Source organism: Ursus maritimus, unplaced genomic scaffold (genome assembly GCF_017311325.1).
Source record: "Ursus maritimus isolate PB19 unplaced genomic scaffold, ASM1731132v1 scaffold_11, whole genome shotgun sequence".
NCBI classification, from domain to species: Eukaryota; Metazoa; Chordata; class Mammalia; order Carnivora; family Ursidae; genus Ursus; species Ursus maritimus.
The window spans coordinates 69,758,733-69,779,944 of NW_024423453.1; the positions used below are offsets into that span (position 1 = coordinate 69,758,733).

General features: G+C 48.0%; 2 long non-coding RNA genes across 5 annotated transcripts; one reads left to right on the top strand and one right to left on the bottom strand.

Moving 5' to 3' along the window:
- Positions 1–278: 278 nt before the first annotated feature.
- On the bottom strand, positions 279–15,793 carry LOC103673306. The gene is made up of 5 exons (XR_571371.2): positions 15,651–15,793; positions 15,375–15,497; positions 6,155–6,353; positions 5,562–5,833; positions 279–752 (listed from the first exon to the last, which is right to left on the bottom strand). It is a non-coding gene; the product is annotated as an uncharacterized LOC103673306 (long non-coding RNA).
- On the top strand, positions 15,524–20,467 carry LOC103673305. 4 transcript variants are annotated; one of them, XR_005833935.1, is made up of 4 exons: positions 15,524–15,669; positions 16,638–16,708; positions 16,937–17,046; positions 20,252–20,467. It is a non-coding gene; the product is annotated as an uncharacterized LOC103673305 (long non-coding RNA). The 4 variants fall into 4 exon arrangements; XR_571369.2 differs by lacking the exon at positions 20,252–20,467 and adding an exon at positions 17,235–17,549; XR_571368.2 differs by lacking the exon at positions 20,252–20,467 and having other exon boundaries at positions 16,937–17,080.
- Positions 20,468–21,212: the final 745 nt, after the last annotated feature.

Below are 21,212 nucleotides of genomic sequence, written 5' to 3' on the forward strand. Positions count from 1 at the left end.
CATGACCTGAGCCACCCAGGCACCCCTAATAAACAGATTAACATTGTTTATTATATTGGTAGCATTCACATTGCTTCATGGCATAGATTAATAATAATAGGTTGTGTTTGAAATTTCTGAATGCGACATAATGAATACCTATTACATTTACAATAAGGAAAGATTACTGTTTAAAAACAAGATACAGAATTGTATATGCAACGTGCTTCAGTTACATAAAAGATATATGAAAACAGCAAGATGTTAATGGGAGACTTGTGGGTAATTTTTTCTTTGTATTTTTCAGGTTTTTCCAAAGTTTTTATTCTGAGAGCACAATGTTTTTTTAGGTAGATGGTTCAGATAGGGAAACTGAGGCACCGTAGGTGGGCAGGAAGGTTCTCTGGCTCCAAACCGGAGCAGTTGTGTTCAGTCCTCCCCACGGAAGCCCCCTTTTCGGTCCATTCCTGATGTGTGACTTCAGGTCGAGGCTATGACTGTCACAGAAGGATTGACTCGGCAGAAACGGGCTGTAGGGCCGTGTGTGTTTGGGGTGAGGGTGGGGATGCATCTGGGGTGCATCAGCCCGACCCTCTGTAGGGGCAGGAAGCCAGCCCTCAGTGGCGCCACACCGCAGCTGTGCCTCTCCAGATTCCGCGGCAGCAGCCATCTCCCCGCTGCAGACGCCAGGTGTTAGGGAGGAGTGAGCCCTGCCGGCAGATGTGTTCGTCCCTGATAGCAGCCCACCCAGTCCAAACATTTTGGGTGTGTGTCTAGGACAAAATAAAATAGGAATAAAAACAAGTAGAGGTGGGGGAAGAAGAAGAAATGGGAGAACAAGAGAAAAGTATTTTCTTGATAAAGCAGTTGGATCTGTTAGCAGGTAGAAGGGAGGGTGGGGTGGCCCAATGGGCGGAGCTGTGGGTTAGGAGTCATGGACCAAGGGCTCTGTTGCACCCACTGCCCGCAGCTGTGTGATCCAAAGCATGCCCCCTTCCTGGGGCAGTGCCTCTTCTGCAAGAGGCAAATGTCACTAAAGGGTAAGACGGGTTCCTGGCTCCTGGAAGGGGAGCTGTGAGTGCACGTTTGCCCCAATACTCACAGGGAGGGTGGTCTGTTCACAGCCTTCCCGCACACACCTGTTTGGATTTGACCAGCAGAGCAGCTTGCGAGGAAATAGCCCCATCTCGGCGATACCACACTGGGAGGCTCGGGCTTGGGCTGGCGGTCCCCCCTCACCCCAGCCTGGCCCCACCAGGTGTATGAGACAGTGGCAGGCCTGGACCATCTTCAGGACTGTGGGCTCTGAGTGGCTAAGTAGCCCATGGCAGCCCTCCAGCAGGCCCCCACTGCCCAAGAGGACATTCACCTCTTTGTCCATTGGCCTCAGAGTAGAGTAGTCTTTGGGGATTTGTTCCCCCGGGTGGATGGAAGCAAAGAAAGTAGCAATGGTCTGTTATCACTGAAATGTCATGTACAGTTCTGGCAGTTCTAGAGATGCCCCCAGTTACTTACCTGTCCTTGGACGAGGGGACACTCTAGCAGGGATTTCAAGGCAAGAACAGATGGAAGAGAGAAACACTGGAAATTCGGAGAGTAGGAAAGAATCATTCTTCCTTACTCCCTAGCTTCCTAAGTTTTCCTTTAAAATCCCACCAAACCCTCCTGCTGGCATCTGTCTGGCTTTGCAGCTCGATTCAGGTTCTAGCGCTGGGCAAGAGGTGGAGGAGGCCACAACAGAAGAATGAGACTTGGTCCTGGTGACTTCATTCCAGAGGGGGTGACAAAAGCCACAAGCAACAGCAGTGGACTGTTTAGAAATCTATCTGACAGTGTTTATGTATGTCCTACCCCGAGGATAATGTAGAGGAGAGAAGATATTTACTGGGACCCAAAATTAACTTCCATAGCACGCAAGCTGTTCCTGGCAGGGTCCACCTGCAGACCTCAGATAAAGCCCACGAGTCCACCTCTCACGGGCTGGCTGTATTGACCCTTAATTGACCACTATTTCGCTCTCTCTTTGAAAGGTAGAGTTTGAGCCTCACATCTTCTCCTCAGTGACGTCTCCAGCTGCTCTTGCAATCCCAAGTCAGTGTCATTCAAATAACACTAGTTCATGAACAATTTATAGTCTGTGTTTCCTATTTACGTTTCTATTGTCGCTCCAGAGGGGGAAGCAGGTGACACTGCTGTGAGCCCCGCCGTGGTGCTTACACAAGGCCGACAGTTCTGTCACCAGGAAAGTCATGGCAGACACCGTTGGAAGTATCTGGTGCTTGTCCCTGTTCTGCTGTTTAACCCACTATGAGTGAACCCCAGCGTGCATCTGCCCAGCTGCTTCGGAAAGCAGGGGGATCAATACCTAACGATAACCACCATGACTCACACCGTAGCCACGCCAGTTAGGTGTCTGAATTCTACTGTTCAAACCCAAGCTCGCAGCCAAAGTGTTACAATCAGATCTGTCATTACTACAAACAGTCATTTGTATAGTCAGTGGTAATTCCACAAGCTATGTGTGATAAGCATCATCTTTGTGAATAACGATTACACAAAAACACAAGGACATCCACAAGTGTAAGGCTGAGATCCACAGGCCAGCTCCTTCTAGCAGAAGAGTAACAAGCAAACTGAATTTTCTTTATATTTACCCACTGGTTTCAAAGCTAATGGTTAATATGTTTGCCTTGTTAAAAGATTTAGAATCATAAGCTATTTATATCACGCCTATGATGCTGATAAATTACATTGTCTACCAAAAAGATGCATCTTTCTATTAGACACCTCTATTTCAGACAGAAATATGTAACTGAACAAAAAATTGTTCACCAGAATGGAAGTGAACACAAAGGCAAGGGCAATTAACTTGCTAATTCTTTCCTCCCGGCTAAGTGTATTAGTCTCTGTGTCCTGTGTACTTAGTATATTTCCTTCCTGGATACACTGAGGGGAGGTCAGTCTGAATTACAAGTCTGATACAGAGATTTTAAAACTCACTTTCAAATACATAAACGAAAGTTCCATACCGCCACTATAAAATTAGGCCTTGTCAAGCCTGGTCCGGTACAGTTTTGGCTTTAATCACTATTTTAAAACGATGTTTAATTCAAATATCCAGGAGCCAGCCAAGAGACGCAGGCTTCTGCATACAATGAATTACTATAGATCGCTTGCATAAAAAAAGGACATTTTCAAAGGCTTTAGCTGATTTCTCTTAAGTAGGTAAAGAGTACTTGTATCAGTTTTCTCTGGCCGCTAGAACAAATGACCGCAAACCGGCAGCTTAAAACAACAGACACTTATTGTCTTCCTGGCGTTCTGGAGGCCAGAAGTCTGAAATCGATTTCACTGGACAAGGTGCCACCCTGGAGGGGTCCTTCTGGAGGCTTTCAGGGTGGTGTGTCCTTGCTTTTTCTAGCTTCTGCAGGGGGCCTGCGTTCCTTGGTCTCCTGACCCCTTCCTCCCACTCCACCTTCTTGCCTCCATTCTCACCTCTCCTCCTTCCTCCTCTACCTTCTTGCCTCCCCCTTTAAGGACCTTGTGATTACAGGGGCCCAGCTGGAGAACCCAGGCGAATCTCCCCACCTCAGTGTCCTTCATTCATCACACCTGCCAGTCCCTGTCACCCTATGAAGTCCTAGAGATTAGGACCTGGATAGTTGGGGGGAGGGTTGTTTACGCTGCATTTACAGTGAGATGGACCCATGCCCTGGAGGGGACGATGGTGCTAGATGGTCAGTGAGAAAACCTGAGTTTCAGTGTCACTCTGCCACCTCCATGGAAGGGTCTGCTTTGAAATCCTGGATCTGACTTATTAACCGAGTGACTTTGAGCAAGCTGTGTAACCCATCTGGGGAGGAAGCACAGCTCCCAGGCAGGGCTGTTTCCGAGAAGAAATGAGCCACCGTATGTAAAGTACCTGGCAGAGCAGTGTTTAGGAAATAGTTTTAAACCCATTTGCCCTTCTTACCTACCCCCTCAGGGATGAAATGATGCCTCTGATTTTTTTTAATTTCTAAAAATTAAAAGCATCTCACAAATGTAGATTCATGTGACTATAATGGACAGTAGTTAGGCCTACCCTCTGGTCATTTTTCTCTGAGAGCCCAGCTGAGTGCAGAGAAAGCAGTGGCTCTCCGTAGCATTAGCTGGAGGAGTAACTGAGGTCCACATATAAAAGAGCTTTGGGTATAAAGGGAGCAAAGATAGGGTACCCGGGTGGCTGAGTCGGTTAAGTGTCTGACTCTTGATTTCGGCTCAGGTCATGATCTCAGGGTCATGGGATCAAGCCCCAAGTCAGGGCTGAGTCAGCTGGAGATGCCCCCTCTCCCTCTCCTTCTGAGAGCACGTATGCTCTCTCTCAAATAAATAAATAAAATATTTAAAAAAAAATAAAAAAGCAAAGGGATGAACAAGAAGGAGAGAAAAGAAATATAAGAGAATGTGGGCTCACAGGCTTTCAGACCGGAAGGACCATTTGCGCTCACCTCACCCTGGATGTCATGCAGGATGATTTAAACAAATCAGCTCCTTGAATTTCTGTGTCCCCACTTGTAAAATGGACCTTATGTAGAATATCCCACCTCGCTCTAATTATATACAAATAACAATCTACATACAAATCAAGAGAACGTGTGTGCAGTGTCATGTAAATGGTATTTTGCTCCACAAATCTAACATCATAAGCCACTGTTACAAGACAGGGTCAGGAGGGGCAATGACTGTCACCCACCTTCAAAATGTGCCTTCCGTATTAGCATGGGCAAAACAGGCAACACCACTAAGAAAAAACTTTGCAACAAAATACATCACCGAGCCACTCATTCCCTTCCTCCAGAACCAATGCCAACACTTCCTTTTTTTTTTTTATGTTCAGTTAGCCAACGTATAGTACATCATTAGTTGTTTTTTTTTTTTTTTTTTTTGACAGAGAGAGACAGCCAGCGAGAGAGGGAACACAAGCAGGGAGAGTGGGAGAGGAAGAAGCAGACTCCCAGCAGAGGAGCCTGATGTGGGGCTCAATCCCAGTATGCTGGGATCACGCCCTGAGCCGAAGGCAGATGCTTAACGACTGCGCCACCCAGGCGCCCCATATCATTAGTTTTTGATGTAGTGTTCAATGATTCATTAGTTGCATATAACACCCAGTGCTCAACACATGTGCTCTCCTTAATTCCCATCACCCCTTTACCCCATCCCCCCACCCCCTCGCTTCCGTAACCCTCTGTCTTCTTCAGGACACGCTGGGAGCTGCGAGCATTTGTACCCAGATGCCTTGCAGGGAAGGCAGCCTGTCAGCGGGGCCCGTCCTGCATCTCCAGATCTCCAGGTGCCTCACTGCACTCCCCCAAACTCAAACCCGGTGTCTTGTTTCTAAGGAGAACGGCTTCGAAATGACTCCTCCAGAGGCTTACTGCTCTCAGGGCACCCTGCCGTACCCTGGAAGGGAAAGGATCAGAAGCAAACAGCTTACTTTTCCCTCGGTGCCCAAGAACTCAGGGGAGGCCCACACCAGGATGCCCTCTGGGCTTTGTGAGCCACAGAAGGACGGGGAGACAGTGAGCCTCCTCCCCACTCACCTGGCCTCCACTGGGTCCATTCTTGGGTGTTAGTCCTCTTCTTAGTAACAAGTTTTCTTCTAAGGGTCAAATCTCGTGGTTTTCTCTTCTTGGCTTGGTTCTAGCTATGTCCTGGGACAGTCCTAGTCCCCAGGCCCCAGGATCCCCACCTTCTCATTAGGTGGGTCGTGCTCAGCTGATCACAGGTAAGCAGGATTCTGTACTTGTGATCTCCTAGTATAGCCCGCTCATTTTGCAGATCAGGAGACTGAGGCCCAGAGTGGGGAAGTGACCTGGCAGGGGTGGCAAAGAATTTGGGTGTGAATTTCTGGTCTTTGTCTTGTCTCCTTAGCCAGTCACTCAGCAACTCAGGGGCAGGGGCTATGGCTTTCTGCCTTTTGAATCCCTCCAGGTGCCCAGGCCCACGGGTGGAGGGTGGAGGGTGGGGAGGTGGGGTCTCTGTAGACATGTATTGACTGGGGGGCCTGATTGATGGAATACAGGATTGGTGGATTCGGGTTGGGAAGAAACTGTCAATAGTGATCCAGACTGTGGAGCAGGTCCACATGGGCAAGTGCAGGGGGTGGGGGTGGGGGCTCCAGGCAGCCACTTACCGGCTAGGTGACCTTGGTCAAGTTTCTTGACTTCTCTGAGTCTCCATTTGTTCAGCTGTAAGATGGGGGTGGCGATACCTACTCCACATGGTCTGAAGATTTACGAAGATTTACTAAGCCTGATAGGCTCAGTAGACACTGGCTTATTTTTGTCAGTTCCCGTTATCGTGTAATTACCACAGGAGCAAGTGCAGGGTCCCTAGGGGAGGTGGAGAAACAGAGAAATGTCATGAGAGATGTGGGAAAGCACAAGGCAGGCAGTCCCTTGCCTCTGCTCCTGAGGCGGGAAGCATAGCGGGCTAAAGGAGCTGCTGCCGAGTTTCCTGGAGGTGAGGGCAGTGGCGGCGGGAAATGAAGCTACCCTCCTTCCTGGTGCACAGAGGGCCTGCGGCTCCCGTAAGCAGCCCGGGGAGCCGCACCCGTCACCACCATGGGTGGGGCCGCCCCTCCCTGTTTGTGCTCCCAGCCTCAGCGGCAGGGGACCCTTTGAGACAATTCTTTTTTTTTTTTTTTTAAAGATTTTATTTATTTATTTGACAGAGATAGAGACAGCCAGCGAGAGAGGGAACACAAGCAGGGGAGTGGGAGAGGAAGAAGCAGGCTCATAGCGGAGGAGCCTGATGTGGGGCTCGATCCCACAACGCCGGGATCACGCCCTGAGCCGAAGGCAGACGCTTAACCACTGTGCCACCCAGGCGCTCCTGAGACAATTCTGAGGCAGCGCTCAGTGTTGCTGGTGACCTGGCTTCACCTGGGAACAGAGGGGCATAACGCAGGGCAGGGCCCAGCCCTGATGGGACTTCTCCTCCCGGACGTGGATGCCCCCCTGGCAGCGGGCTCCTCCCGCAGGCCAGTGTGGGGCGCCCGGCCACCTCCAGCAAAGGGCTCGGGACAATATGGGGCACGTGGCTGTTCGGCGGGCCTGGAGATGAGACGGGCCACACTCAGTTGGGTTGGCCACTCAGCCACATGGAAGCTGAGAGGATGCAGACACAGAAGTCCCCTGTCACCCTGGAAGAAATGGTGGCAGAGAGACAGATGGCCTGCTAAGGAACTGAGGAAATCTCACCTCAGGGGGGCAAAACATAGGTACCGAGGCGTAGGCTGGCTCATTTCACGCAGCACGGCCCTGGCCGACAGGTGGGGTTTGGCGTGCTTGGGGTTCTTCCAAGTCCTCAGGTGCAGCCCTCCCCCAGGTGTCACAGTGTGATCATGTCCTCAGTGAACCTCTGCTTGTCACTGCAAAAGTGTTAGCTGATAATTCAGCACTGAGATAATTACCAAACCAGAGGGATCTGCCATCGTAATGGGGGCAGAGTAAAGAGGGAAACCAGTAAGACTAAGGAGATTGGCTCTGGAATCCAGAAGACTTGGGTTTGAGTTCCAGCTGTACCACTGCCTTGTACAAGCTCTGCTTCCTTGCTGGGACTCAGTTTTCTCATCTGTGAAATGGTAATAACAATCTTTCTTATCCCCGATAGTCGTGGTGAGGCTCCAACGCGATATTTGTCTGTAAAGGTACTTGGTAAACTGTAAATGCTCTTACTTCTAGTAGAGTGTGATTGCCAACGGTCCCTCCCACAGTTTGTTTCAAGGAGTTTCAAAGTTGGGAAGGGACTTCTCAGCTGTACCTCAGATGATAGAGCTTGGGACAGCCCCACACCCACCATGCTGCTTTTGGAGAGTAGGCGCGCCCTCCAGTCTCCAGCCAGAGCAGCCCTTCTCAACTGAACACCTGTACGCTTGGTTGAAACCTGATATCCTCCAACCTGATGGAAATGAAGCTTTTCCACTGAGTCAGAGCAGACCTGCTAAATATGGCCCCTTTAAGAAGGCAGGGAGGTGACCCCTCTGATGGTTGGGTCCTGTGCTGACCACCCGGCTGCTGAGTCACTCCAAGGGTTTGAAGGGCTTTTTGCACCTGGGTGACCCTGAGCCTTTGGAATTCCCTGAATGTGGGAGCAAAATAAGATAAAGACTCCAGTAGTTCTCGAGGCTGCTGTGTTGGCATGGCGGTGAGAGTGGCTGAAGGGGAAATGTGTGTGTGTGTGTGTGTGTGTGTGTGCGCGCGCACACACACGCAGGTGACTCGAGAGAGGGCAGGCGAGCAAAGGGAGGGGAGGACAAGGCTCATTCCGTCCTCCACTCAAAAATGCTGTTGGAGAGTTGATTGTATGTAGGTTCTGTGGTGGGCAAGGAAGAGAGGGAGGGAACTTGAGAGGGGAAAAGGAAAATGAGTGCAAAACGAGGCTGTTTGCTAGAATATTCTGAGCTGTACATTCCCGGGCAGGTGGGCAGGCAGGAGAGCCTTCCCCCAGAGAGCACCTGTCAGGGGCTGTGTGGGAAACCGCTCCTGGGGGGTCATCTTACCCTCCTGCATTTCCTTAACCACCGACATACGTTCAAAGCAATTAAAAGGGCTCTTGCCTGAAAAGCGGCCGCAGCCCATTCCGGTGCCTGACCCTTCATAGCTGCTTAGCAAACAGCGATGGAAAGCCAGGGTGGTTCCAGGCCTCAGTTCTCCAAAGGAAGCTGGGTCTGGGCCTGAGCAAGTTTTAGAATCTTGAAGCTCGGCGCAGAGGCCTGGGACCAGCTCTCAGGGGGAACCACTCCTGGAGATTCAGGAGCACACTTTGCACGTGGCCTCTGCACTAAGGGGGCATACGGCACAATCCACTTGGGGAACTTAACAACAGAACGTCCTCTGAGACCTGGCATGCATCGGGCCTTGCTTCGCCCGTTCTCAGACCCCTACCAGGAGCCCAGGGGAACTCACTCTAGCCAACTGAGGCTTATTGACTCTACATCCGGTCTACGGACAGTGCACTGAGTGCTGGAGACACGCTAGGAATGCGATCCGTTCCCTGCCCTCCGGCAGCTCCCAACTCGTATCTATTTTACAGAGGAAGAACCTGAAACTATATGTGATAGCATGAACACGTCCACGTGTTCTTTCTCTCATTCATTTGTTCAGAAAACTTCTTGCGTTCACATGAGGTGTCAGGCCCTGTGCTAGGTGCTGCGGCTGATACAGAGAAAAGTCAGGCACATTCTGCCCCACGACGGACACCTAAGACGGTGACAAATAAACGGACACTCTGGAGTTTACATTTTGGTTGTGCACTGCAGCCTTGTGACTTACCTGTATCGCTTCAGTTTGGTCATATAAATGCCATTCAGAGGGGTAATGGGAGAATGCCATGGGGTGGGGGGGGGTACACGCAAAGGCCACTGAAATTGCTGCCTCGGATCTCAGGGAGCTGGGGGGAGAAGGATGACTGGAGGGTGATGTGGGAAAAGACAGCCCTAGCCAGTGATGGGGTCGTACCTGTAGGAGGAGGGGGAGACAGGACCGCCTGGAGCCGAGGCTGGGGACGCAACCTGCATCATGATGGTCCAGCGCGGACCAGGGATAGTCGATTAGATCCGCCGCTTACTAGCTGTGGGATCTCGAGGAAATGGCCTAATCTCTCTAAATCTCAGCTTCCTGATCTGTAAAACGAGGGTGAGTCTGCATATCTCTCAAGGGTGCACAGACTTCACTGTGAGGATTCATATCACTGGCATATTCTAGGAACTCAGTAAGCTATTCGTCAGCATCAGCATCGATATCCAAAGTGTCCCATGCGGAAGGAGTTAGGAGAAGGTACAATGAGTGAACAAGGGGCTTTTTCTGAGTGGATAGAAGGCGCCCTCCCTATCTCTCTGGGGGTTTCAAGCACCTGTGGGGGAGACCTACATTGCGGACCAGACCTTGGGGGCCCCGGCTGTGTGGGGCTGGGACAGAGAAGGCTGCATCTGACAATGAGTGAGTGACTGGGGCCCCGGAGCCCCCAGTCTGGGGTGCGGCGCTGGGGCCCTTGAATATTCAAGGACAGCAGTTATCAGTCCTGTCTCCCCACAACCCCACAAGGAGGCTCCTCAGAGAGAGATAAGCTCAACCCACCAGTCTCCCTCCCAGAAAGCAGGTACTTTTTAGTTTTAAATGTACATTTCTTTTCTATTTGCACAAACGCTCGTATTTGGAAAGTGTAGAAAAGTAGAAGTAACATTTCACAATGATCCTGAGCCTCGCCACCCAAAACAATCACTCTTCTATAGTCCAGATTATTTTTAGTGCTTTACTTTTTGCCTTTTTAAAAAAACAATAGAGTTGCAATCAGAATATAATTCTATTCTACTTTCTCACTTCGTAAGCTTTTGTTGTTATAGACTTTACATACACAATTTCAAAAGTCTGCCTTTGTTTTAAGTAGATGATGTGTTTTTATCTTATCACTCCTGCATTGCTAGACTATTTCCAATGTTATACTTTTATAAATAACATCACATTCCCATCTTTGTAGGCCGCATATTCTGTAACTTGAATTATTTCTTTAGATTAAGTCCTCAAAATAACATTCATATAGTTAAAGGGCATAAACATTTATAAAGCTTTTCATGTTATAGGTATCTCCAAAAGTTTCCCAGGTTTTTAAAACTAGTATATGTAATATATACTCGTGTAAAGACGTCAAAACACAGAGCTAAATAAAATTAATGGAAAAAATTATAAATAATCCTACCATCCCAAAATAACCACTTTTGACAATTTCATCTACTTCCTTCCATATTGCTCAGGGATCATTTTTTAAATAAAATCATTATTTTCATTTATTTCTCCACATCATTAAGAATCTGTCTACCACATGAATTTTAATTACTGTGAAATAGCTCTTTATGTATGTATATCGTAATTTATATCCTATTGGTGGTTAATAGGGTTTCCTCCCAATGTCTAACTACTATAAATAACACTCAAGGGGATGACAAAAGACCACTACGTTCATGAGAAGGCCCCTACCTGGTGGGAGTCACAGAATTACAATCTCAAGCACTCGTGTACTTCAAGAGAGCCACTCATCCAGCGCCCTGCAACTAAATTCAAAACCACGATACCCTCGTTTTACAGACGGAAGATACTGCACACAGAGCACTGGAGTGGCCTGTGCGGGTTCATAGATCTAGTAAGTACCGAGATGAGAACTGAAACCTAATCTGTTGGGTCCTTCTTTTTTTTTTTTTTTTCTAAAGATTATTTATTTATTTATTTGACAGAGATAGAGACAGGCAGCGAGAGAGGGAACACAAGCAGGGGGAGTGGGAGAGGAAGAAGCAGGCTCCCAGCAGAAGAGCCCGATGTGGGACTCGATCCCGGAATGCCGGGATCACGCCCTGAGCTGAAGGCAGACGCTTTAACGACTGCGCTACCCAGGCGCCCCTGTTGGGTCCTTCTATACATGAATCAATTTGATTATTTTCATTATTCTGAAACATTCTTTTTTGAGCAATTTGAGAGCAAGGTGTGCATAAGATGAGAATGTGCTAAGGGAAGTCTAAAGAGGATTGACTTCTATTCACATCAGCCTGAGGGAAGGTCTCTACCAGTGTGTCACAGATCTCTATCCTTGACTTTATCCTGTTCAGCACTTTTTTAAAGATTTTATTTATTTATTTGAGAGAGAGAGAGCATAAGTGGGTGGAGGGGCAGAGGGAGAGGGAGAAGCAGATTCCCCGCTAAGCAGGGAGCTGCTCAGGGACTCCGGGATCATGACCAGACACTCAACCGACTGAGCCACCCACGTCCCCTATCCCGTTCAGTGTTTTAATGAAAATGGAGAAAGCAGGCTTATCCAAATTTCAGGTAACCTGTAACTAAGGTGCTGAGTGACAAAAGCAAGATTCCAAACTCAGTGGACCTGAAGGATGGACCCAAACTCTTCTACGAAGAAGAAGTATAAAGATTTCTTTTCTATATAAAAAGGGGAGGGGGAATAGGAGAAGAGGAGAGGAGTAGGAGAAGAGGAGAAGAGGAAACTACACAGAGAAAGGAGGAAAACTGACTTAATAGCATGTCTATTAAAAATGTTTGAAAATGCATATAACTCCCCCTGCTTAGTGCTGGCCAACATGGGAGCCACCATGTTGCACAACTCCAGGGGGCCCCATTTACATGTACTTCAGTGAGGCAGCCTTAGATGTGGTTGCCAAAAATAGCAGTGGATTCAGGCTGTCTTAACAGAACTATAGGATCCTTAAAGAAATTTTCGTGATACTTGTTAAAGACTATATGGTCAGACTTTATTCAGCGAGGACATCTACAATGGAGTTTTGTAGTAAGGGAGAGAGCTTGGGCTCAACTCCAAATACAACAAGGACAAGTGAAGATTTATAGCCCAGGAGCAGAGGCAGTGGATGGAAAGTTACTAAGATGAAACATGAGGGGTAGAGGGGATTCCGGCTAAACCAACTTGACAGGATTTTTGCCGAAGGCAGGCCAGACTGGTGAGATATTGGGGAAGGGAGGGGTAAGAGGGTAAGGAATTTGCCCAGAAATCAAGGGTGGGAGTTTTGGCTCAATTGACCCAGAATTTTTGCTAAAACTTGACTAAGCAGAGACAAACACAGGAGCCCAAGAGTCAGGGCCTCGTTGAGAAGGGAGTTCAGAGTTGATGATAAAAGGCCTGAGAAACATGTCATGCTTATCTTTCAAAAGACACTGAGTACCTACTATGTGCCAGTTGAACAGTACAGACAACAAACTAAATTCCTGTCCCAAAGAATTTTACATTCTGGTGTGAATATAAGGAGATACTAAAAATAAGCTAGTATGTGAAAACAATAAGCAAGATAATTATAGTATGATAAATACTATGAAAGAAATAAAGGAGGGAAAATGGTGGAGTTGGATATCATCTCTAGAGCAATGAGTGAGGCAGAGGACAATGGAGTTTGGGGTGTCAGAGAGAGAGGAATCTCAGAAAATGGGGGAGGGGCTAATTGTGTTGAGTGCTGCTGGGAGCACACAAGAGCAGAACAGAGAAGTAGCCACAGAATTTGGCAACATGGAAGTCATTTGTGGCCATAATCCCAGAGCAGCTTTGGCTGGGATATTGAGAATGGAAGCCCAGTTGGAGTGGCTTGAAGACAGAATGGAAAGTGAGAAAGTAGAAACAACCTTTTCTAGATGTTTTGCTGTGATGGGGAGCAGAGAATGGGATGCACCCAGTGGAGGTTGTAGAGTCAAGGAAGGATGTACTTGAAAAGATGGAAGGTATGAGGACAAATGGGAAGGATCCAGAGAAGGGTAAGTGACGGTCAGGAGAGTAGAAGGAGAGGCATGTCATCTTTGAGCTGGCAAGCGGAGATGGGTCCAGAGCACAGAGGGTGGAGTCCACTGCCAGTAGGTTTGCAGGCTTGGCAGTAGGAAGATGTTACACGCTTCCATTTTCTGAATGAAGAATGAGCCTAAAGTTGGGTGGAGCAGAATGGAGGTATGAGAAGGGAAAGTTGTAAAATAAGTGCCTTGCAACTGACGGGGGAGGCACAGCAGGACTGCTGCGCGGAGCAGAGTGCCCATGTGAGTTTCCTGCAAGCCTCGGATATTGACTCTAGCTAAGTTAAGCAACAAATCTGTTGGAGGAATGGAGAGAGTTCACGTGGTCCTAGGAAAAGCCAAAGGACCAGATTACCAGGGACTCCATAGCAAAAACTCATAGACAGCAGCTGTTGGGATGAGTGGGTTCCATCCCCCCCACATTCAGATTCCAAGGAGAGAGCATCTGATTGGCCAGATTGAGGCAATGGACAATGATTCTATTGTAAGACTCACCAAGCAATTCTATTGCTCAGTGGGAGGGGGATACTTCATCCAGCAAAACTGTGGTGTTATTACCTGAAGAAGATGGAAAGGATTCTGGACAGACAAAATCAGATGACTACTATGTAGTCATGAATTAAAGGATAACTAGTTAGTAGGATTGTGTGTTTTCTCCAGCAATACTTTTCTCTGGGGCAAGCTCAAAGAAAGTGTGTCATTGGGATTGAACTAAGTAAGCTTTCTGGAAAAAGGAGCTTATTATAGTAATTAGCACTTACACAATCTTGGGAGGAGCTGGGGAAGTAATAGTCCAAATTTGGAGCTGAGAGCTGAAGAATCAGAGAAAAGCCATGAACCAGCCCTAGCACTGGGGAATGAGTGGGCATCTGTAGGAATTCTGGAAGCTAGCCACATCTAGCTACTGCAGTAAGACCACAAAGGAGGCTGGTGTAGAAGTCCAAGGATGATTGTTGGTTCTCCACTGCTACTGTGTCTGTGAGTTCACACCGAAGTGTCTAGAGTGGGCCACCTGGTGTCACCTGATCAGCTATGCCAGCAGGTGGGAAAGGAGACCCAGACAGGGGAAGAGTCAGTACCACCTGGAACTTCTGGCACTTCTGTGTCTGCCTCTCACCAACAACAACTTTCAGGGCATGATGGCTGCTATTGCACTTTGCCTCCCAAATCTTGCACAACCTCACTTTTGACCAACTCTAACCCTGAGCCATTCAGCAAAAAGGATTCTGCCAGTGTAAATAAGTCATTAAAAAATACAACATGGTGAGTGTAATAGAAGAAAAGACAGCCAAGGAATTTAGGATTTTTTCGGGGGAGTGATTACAGTGATGGACCGTAGGATCCAGAATATGGGGGTGAATTTGTAGTCTTAAGGTCAAAGAATTTTGTACAGAGGTCTGCTGGTTAGGTGAGTTGTAAGGATAAAAGATGATAGGAAGTGGGATATGAATTTGAGATTTTTAGATGTGTTGTGGTTACGGTGATAAGGAGGTCTAGGGTGGCCCCAGTGATGAAGGCCCACGTGTTGGAAGAATCATTCGTGTGGCTGTTGAAGTTGCTGAGAATGACAGGGAGAGGGCCGGGGGGGAAGGTCAATGAGACAAGAGCTGAAGTCATCAGTGAGCAGTAAGGACAGGTGGACACCGAGCTCAAGCGAAGCTGGAGAGTTTGGAGTAGAAGGAAAAGCAGTGGTTTTTAAATGGCGGTAGAGAGCAAGACGAGCTCCTACCCACGTCCTGGCCCTGAGGGGTACACGTGAGGGGAAGGGAAATCAATCCGTCCTCCGAGAGTGCTGCAGGGAGCCAGTGTCCTGAAGGGGCGCCAGATTTCACTTAATGAAAGGGGGTGGGCGGGGCATTCAGGGAAGAGGTGAGAATATACCGGGGAATGTGGCAAGCTCTCAACATGTCTTCCAAGAGGGCGCAGTGAAATGTGCCCCCAGAGAAGAGAGCTGGGAGGGTGAGTCAGGTTAGGAATTATTTTAGGAGTTTTCAGTTTCAAATGTCAGAGATCCAACTCAAACTTAATTAAGCAAAAGAAAAGAGAAGTTATTTGCTCGCATACCTGAAGTCCAGCGGGACTGCTGGCTTTAGTCTCAGATGCATCAGGGACCCAAACAAGTGCTCAGGGGGCTTCCTCTGCGTTGGCTACATTCTCAGGCAGCTTCTCCCCACAGAGTAGTGGATGCTGTCCAACAGATAAACATGGTCTTCAGCCACTGCCTCTTCCCTTATCACACCAGTGAAATCCCAACCCCAACCATCCACTGTGGTTAGTGGGGAGGCATCTCTGATCGGCCAGGCCTGCATCCCGGGCCCGCTTATGGTGGACAGCACTCACCAGAACCACATGTTGGCAAGTAAGGAAATGGTTTTTCAAAGGAAAACTAATGCTGTCATCAAGAGAAGGAGGGCCGGTACTGGACAGGAATGTCCATGTCAGGTACATACAGACCAGGATTGTGATGAGAGCTAGGGTGGTCCTGAGTCACTGCAAATGCCTCTGGTGGCCACTGAGGAAAACGGATGCGACGCAAGATGGGGTTGGCACTGATAACTTCTTAGGGGAAGAGGGCAATCTTTATAGTAGTCTTAGAGGACCAGAGTGGGGCCTTGTCCTTAGCGCCATCTAGCGGTGCGCCATGGCATAGCCGGGAAGCTAAGGCGCAAGATGGTCTTCCGGCGATTGTTCGCTCGCTCTGCTCCAGATAGTTTGTGGTCTAAGAGAGGCAAGAGTCCTTTGAAAAAGTCTGAAAGCAGCGGGAACGTTAGGGGAGAAAAAGTTGAGAGAGATGTGATTGACAGGAGCTCTTCTCAATCTGAAGAACTGACTTCGGGAAGAGGGAGGAAACTTAATTTAAGGGTCTCCAGAGCAGAATCAGCACCAATGTGATCAAGGGAGGGACAAGTTTCCATCTCGTAATTACAATTCGAACTGTTTGACAAGAGGGGGGCTTTCTTCTGAGGTGGTGAGCTCCCTGTCCCTAAACGTACTTAAGCAGTGATTTGAATGCCCCTAGTCAGAGATATTATGTAAAGGCTTCTATTTTGGGTATGAGATCAAACCAGAACACTTTTAAAGTAGCTTCCAGATTTTTTTTTTAAAGATTTTATTTATTTATTTGACACAGAGAGAGACAGCCAGCGAGAGAGGGAACACAAGCAGGGGGAGTGGGAGAGGAAAAGTAGCTTCCAGATTTAAACTCTGTGACTTTATTCACACAAAGAAAGAGGGAAAAAAATCATCAGCCAAACGGTGCATTGGCTTAATGTTACCTTCAATATCTTCTCACTTCCCTTTTTTTTAATTCCTTTTTTCTGTCTCCAGGCACCTCCATCCCATCCCCAGAAGCTTCCTGCTCTCATGCTGTCTACTGGATTCCCACCCAAGTTGGCCCTGTAAGCACAGTGTCCCTGCTGCAAAATTAGTCTTCTTGTTTCTCATCAAAATGTCCAGCCTACTACCAACAGTACAGATGTAAACTAGCACTGTGAATGTCGGAATTTGAAAAGCTGAGCCCTGTTGGAGGAACTATAAACTGAATTATAAAGTCTGTACCATGCATTTTTAATCATTTTTAATTTATTGGCTTCTGCGCTCACTCTTTTTTTTTTTTTTTTTTAAAGCAGGCTCCATGCCTAGTGAGGAATCCAGCACGAGGCTTGAACTCCGGACCCTGAGATCAAGACCTGAGCTGAAATCAAGAGTCAGCTGCTTCACCCACTGAGCCCCCCAGGTGCCCCTGTGCTTACTCTTAAATGTGCCTTGATTAATCTTGTCTCGTATAATCAGTCTATTAGAAACTTCAGGTAGGAGATACGATCTGCTGAGTCCTCTACAAAACTTGGTATTTCAGTAATAGGAGATTAGTCTAGTAAGGTGAGTGAGTTCTGTTCCTGAACTAGTTTGTTCATTTGTTCAAAGCACATGTGGAGGAGCGCCTACACGCCAGGCCCCAGGACCGCTGCGAGCGGACGCAGGTGCATGGGACAGAGCTCCTGCTCCATCTGGGGAAGAAGTGAGACAGAAAAGCGCCTGCCAAGTGCCGGGCACCGTGCTGAACACCTTGCGTCATTCTTCATTTTACTCTTTGCCAACCCCATCAGGCAGGGATGATTCATTTTAGAGGAAAACTGAGGCCCAGAAAGGACTGCCCAGAAGATGAGAGCCAAAGCTCAAACCCAAGTCAGTCTGGCTCCGTGTTGCCTATAAACAAATAAGCAAGACACAATTACAAAACAAATCGGTTTTCACACTTTCTTTCTGGAGCCCCAGGAATGAAAGGATCTTTTATTTATTTATTTATTTATTTATTTATTTATTTATTTATTTATTTATTTTAAGCCTATGATTGGATCCAGAGAATGAAGCAAAAACTGCCTCATTTGGTCCTGGTGGATACCAAAATGGAATTCAGCAAAACCAGGGACAGGAATTCAGCAAAACCAGGGACAGGAATTCAGCAAAACCAGGGACAGCAAAACTACTGTGTACGAAGTAGAACTTGGTGAGCGACCCTGTCTGTCCTGTAATGGGCCCTGCTCCACGGAGGGCATGGGCCTCAGACCACATGTTTCTGACCGCCTTGCTGCGCTGTGGGGGGAGAGCAGCAGATGGGGTGCCATCTAGTGGTGAGTCTGAAGTCTCGTTGCCGGGCTTGAGAAAGGATCTGGTGCCAACATGCCTTCAGGACAGGCGAGGAGCTAAGACTCGGTCAGCTGTACCGGCTGAGCCCTGAACCCCAGGCCCAGAGCCCATCATAGCATCCCCAGAGAAATTCACTGGCTGCTCATGTTGCCATCAGATCTATAACCCTGAACTCAGTGGCCTCTCTCAGCCCACACCTTGACCTTCCAGGCTTTCCAGAAAGAAATCTGAATGCCCTTCTATACTCTCCTTTGTACTTCCATTCATGTTAGTGACAAATGAAAAAAACAGGACTCAGTTAATCTCATCTTGCAGCTCCAAACACACACACACACACACACACACACACACACACACACACGCTCGCACACCCGGGGTCATTCATCAGAGAGCCTCTCCAGGGGGCCATTTCCTAAACGTGAGATCCAGGTGGAAAAAATTCAGGAGCACGAGAAGGCCAAGGCATGAAGACCACCAAGGAAGAAAATGCTGTTCTTGCAAAAGGAGCCACCATAAACCAGAACCTAGCAAACAGGAGCCTCCTCAGCTCTCTCTCAAGGCTCCGGCTCCCTTCAGGTCCTCCCTCCAATTCTCCTGTCCTCTCTCTTTGCCTGGTGTGCCATGTTTCAGCTCCGGCCCCACCTTCCACGGGGCGGGCAGTAGTGCAGAGCCTGGACCTGGACAGGAGGGGAGACTGGCAGCTTCAATGGTCCAGAGCCGCGGGTTTGGAGAATCTACCTGGCGTCTGGAGGATTTTCTTGAATACAGCGGGGTGAGGAAGAGTTCTCCCTGCTCATGCTGACTTCGTACCTGATTCACCCAATTAATCATTCACGAATAATGTGATATATTCCGTGAATGCATGTATTTTAATTTAAAAATGTATTTCCATTTGAGGTCTTCTCAGTAGGCAGATTAACCCTCCCTCCAAAAATGTTCACATCTTTATTCCCAGGACATACGAATACATTACTTTGCATGTTGAATGAGACATTGCATATGTAATTAAGGTTAATGACCTTGAGATGGGGAGATTATCTTGGATGATTGAGGTGGGCCCAATCTAATCACATCAGCCCTTTAAAAGCAGAAACCCTTTCTAGACGATGGTCAGAGAGAGAGAGAGAACAATAGGAGATAAGTCTGAGAGATTTGACACACGGGATTTGAAGGCAGAGAAAGTGGGCCATGTATGAACCAAAGATTGTGGGCAGCGTCTAGAACCTGGAAGGAATGCAGCCCTGTGGACGTCTTGCTCTTAGCCCAGCGAGGCCATGCCAGACTTCTGCAGAGCTGGGAGATAATTTGCATTGTCGTCATTTGTGGCCACTTGTTAGAGGAGCCCTGCAAGCTAACGCAGGTCTCCTCCGGACTGGAGATCTCAGAGGCTCATTCGGCATCAAAGCAAGAATCGCCCGAAGCTATGCTTTGTCTCTCGGAGCCTTTGCTCTGATAGGGGCCAGGTTTGGGGATTTTATTTCAGGACCCGAGGGAAAGGCACCGTTTCTGTTCATAATCTGTTTTGTTATTCAGAAACCAAAACATTATTCAGCCCCACCTAGTGGGCCTCCAATAAATGTCTTCAGACTCTTCAAAGAGCTCTGAATTAGGGGGCTCTTGGGGATAGCTTCTGTGCCCCTCATCATCGACCTGGACACACTCCAGAAGTAGATATGTGGATATACACCGGAGAGCAGGCGTGAATGGATTGTCTCTACCAGAAAGCGCTGGCTCCCTAAGAAATCTTTATTGAATCATAAAGTTGTCCAAAGTTCCTAAACACACAGTAATTCCATTCTTGGGAATTTTTTGTTTGAAACAGATACCAAAAAAGCTAAATAAGATGTGCATTAAAAATTTCACGATAAGATTATCTGTAAGAGTAAAAGCAACGACAACAGAGGAAACCTCAAAATTCCGACATAAGGAAACCTTTAATAAATTCCTAGCCCATGCTATTGTGGAAGCATTAAAGACTGCAATTAGTCATGCTATGGAAACAAAGGGGAATGTTCTTATGATGCTAAATGGAAGCAGCATATTATAAAATAGTATTCATTCCATAACCCCTTATTGACCACACGCAATACACCAGGAATTGTACCAAGTGCCAAGCAATTAGGTGGAAGCAAAGTAGATACTACTCACGGCCTTTGTGGACTGAGGTATGCCATGATCGCAGAAATGTACAATGATCAATACACGTGGAAGGAGACGTGTCAAAAAAATGAAGCAAGGTGTTATGTTAGGGCATGGTAAATATTCTCCTTAACCTTCTCAAATTATCTTTCCAGTTAAAATCATTATATTAAAGGAGAGGAGAGGAAGAAATGTAAACCACTGGACCTAAGTCCCGATACGGAGCAGGAGTGGCAGCAGGCTCCTTGCAGAGGAAGCGGGGTTGGATCCACCATTTAAAAATACAACAAATGGGGGCACCTGGGTGGCTCAGTTGTTAAGCGTCTGCCTTGGGCTCAGGGTGTGATCCCAGCGTTCTGGGATCGAGCCCCACGTCGGGCTCCTCCTCTATGAGCCTGCTTCTTCCTCTCCCACTCCCCCTGCTTGTGTTCCCGCTCTCGCTGGCTGTCTCTCTCTCTCTCTGTCAAATAAATAAATAAAATCTTAAAAAAAAAAAAATACAACAAATGGGGATACCTGGGTGGCTCAGTGGGTTAAGCATCTGCCTTTGGCTCAGGTCATGATCCCAGGGTCCTGGGATCAAGCCCCGCATCGGGCTCCCTGCTCAGTGGGGAGCCTGCTTTTCCCTCTCCCTTTGCCCCTCCCCCTGCTCATGCTTGCTCACTCTCAAATAAATAAAGAAATCTTAAAAAAAAAAAAAAAAAACCACAGCAAACAGCAACCTGGCAGGTCAGGAGGCCAGGCTCTTTCCTGCCAGGGGAGCGGGAATCCAGCTGTACACACAGGTCCTTCCCAATGGCGTTAGCTCTGGGAGGCTGCACCTGAGCCTGACCTGAGCCTGACCTGAGCCTGACCTGAGCCTGACACCCTCAGTTCTGTGTTTGGGAAACTTCCACTACACTAGGCACGGCCCTGAGGGACACCACCTGTCTCTGCCCGTCTCCTCAGAGGCTGACATGTTAACTGTGAAAGCAGATGCTGCATTCATTACCCATCGCTTGTACGCTACTGTCTGTATCTGGCAGGCCACCTACACTGGGCCTGCCTCAGTTTCCCGGGGTGACCAAGGAAAGTCAGGGCTTGTTCACTTCTAAAGTGCCTTCTAAAGGCTGCAGC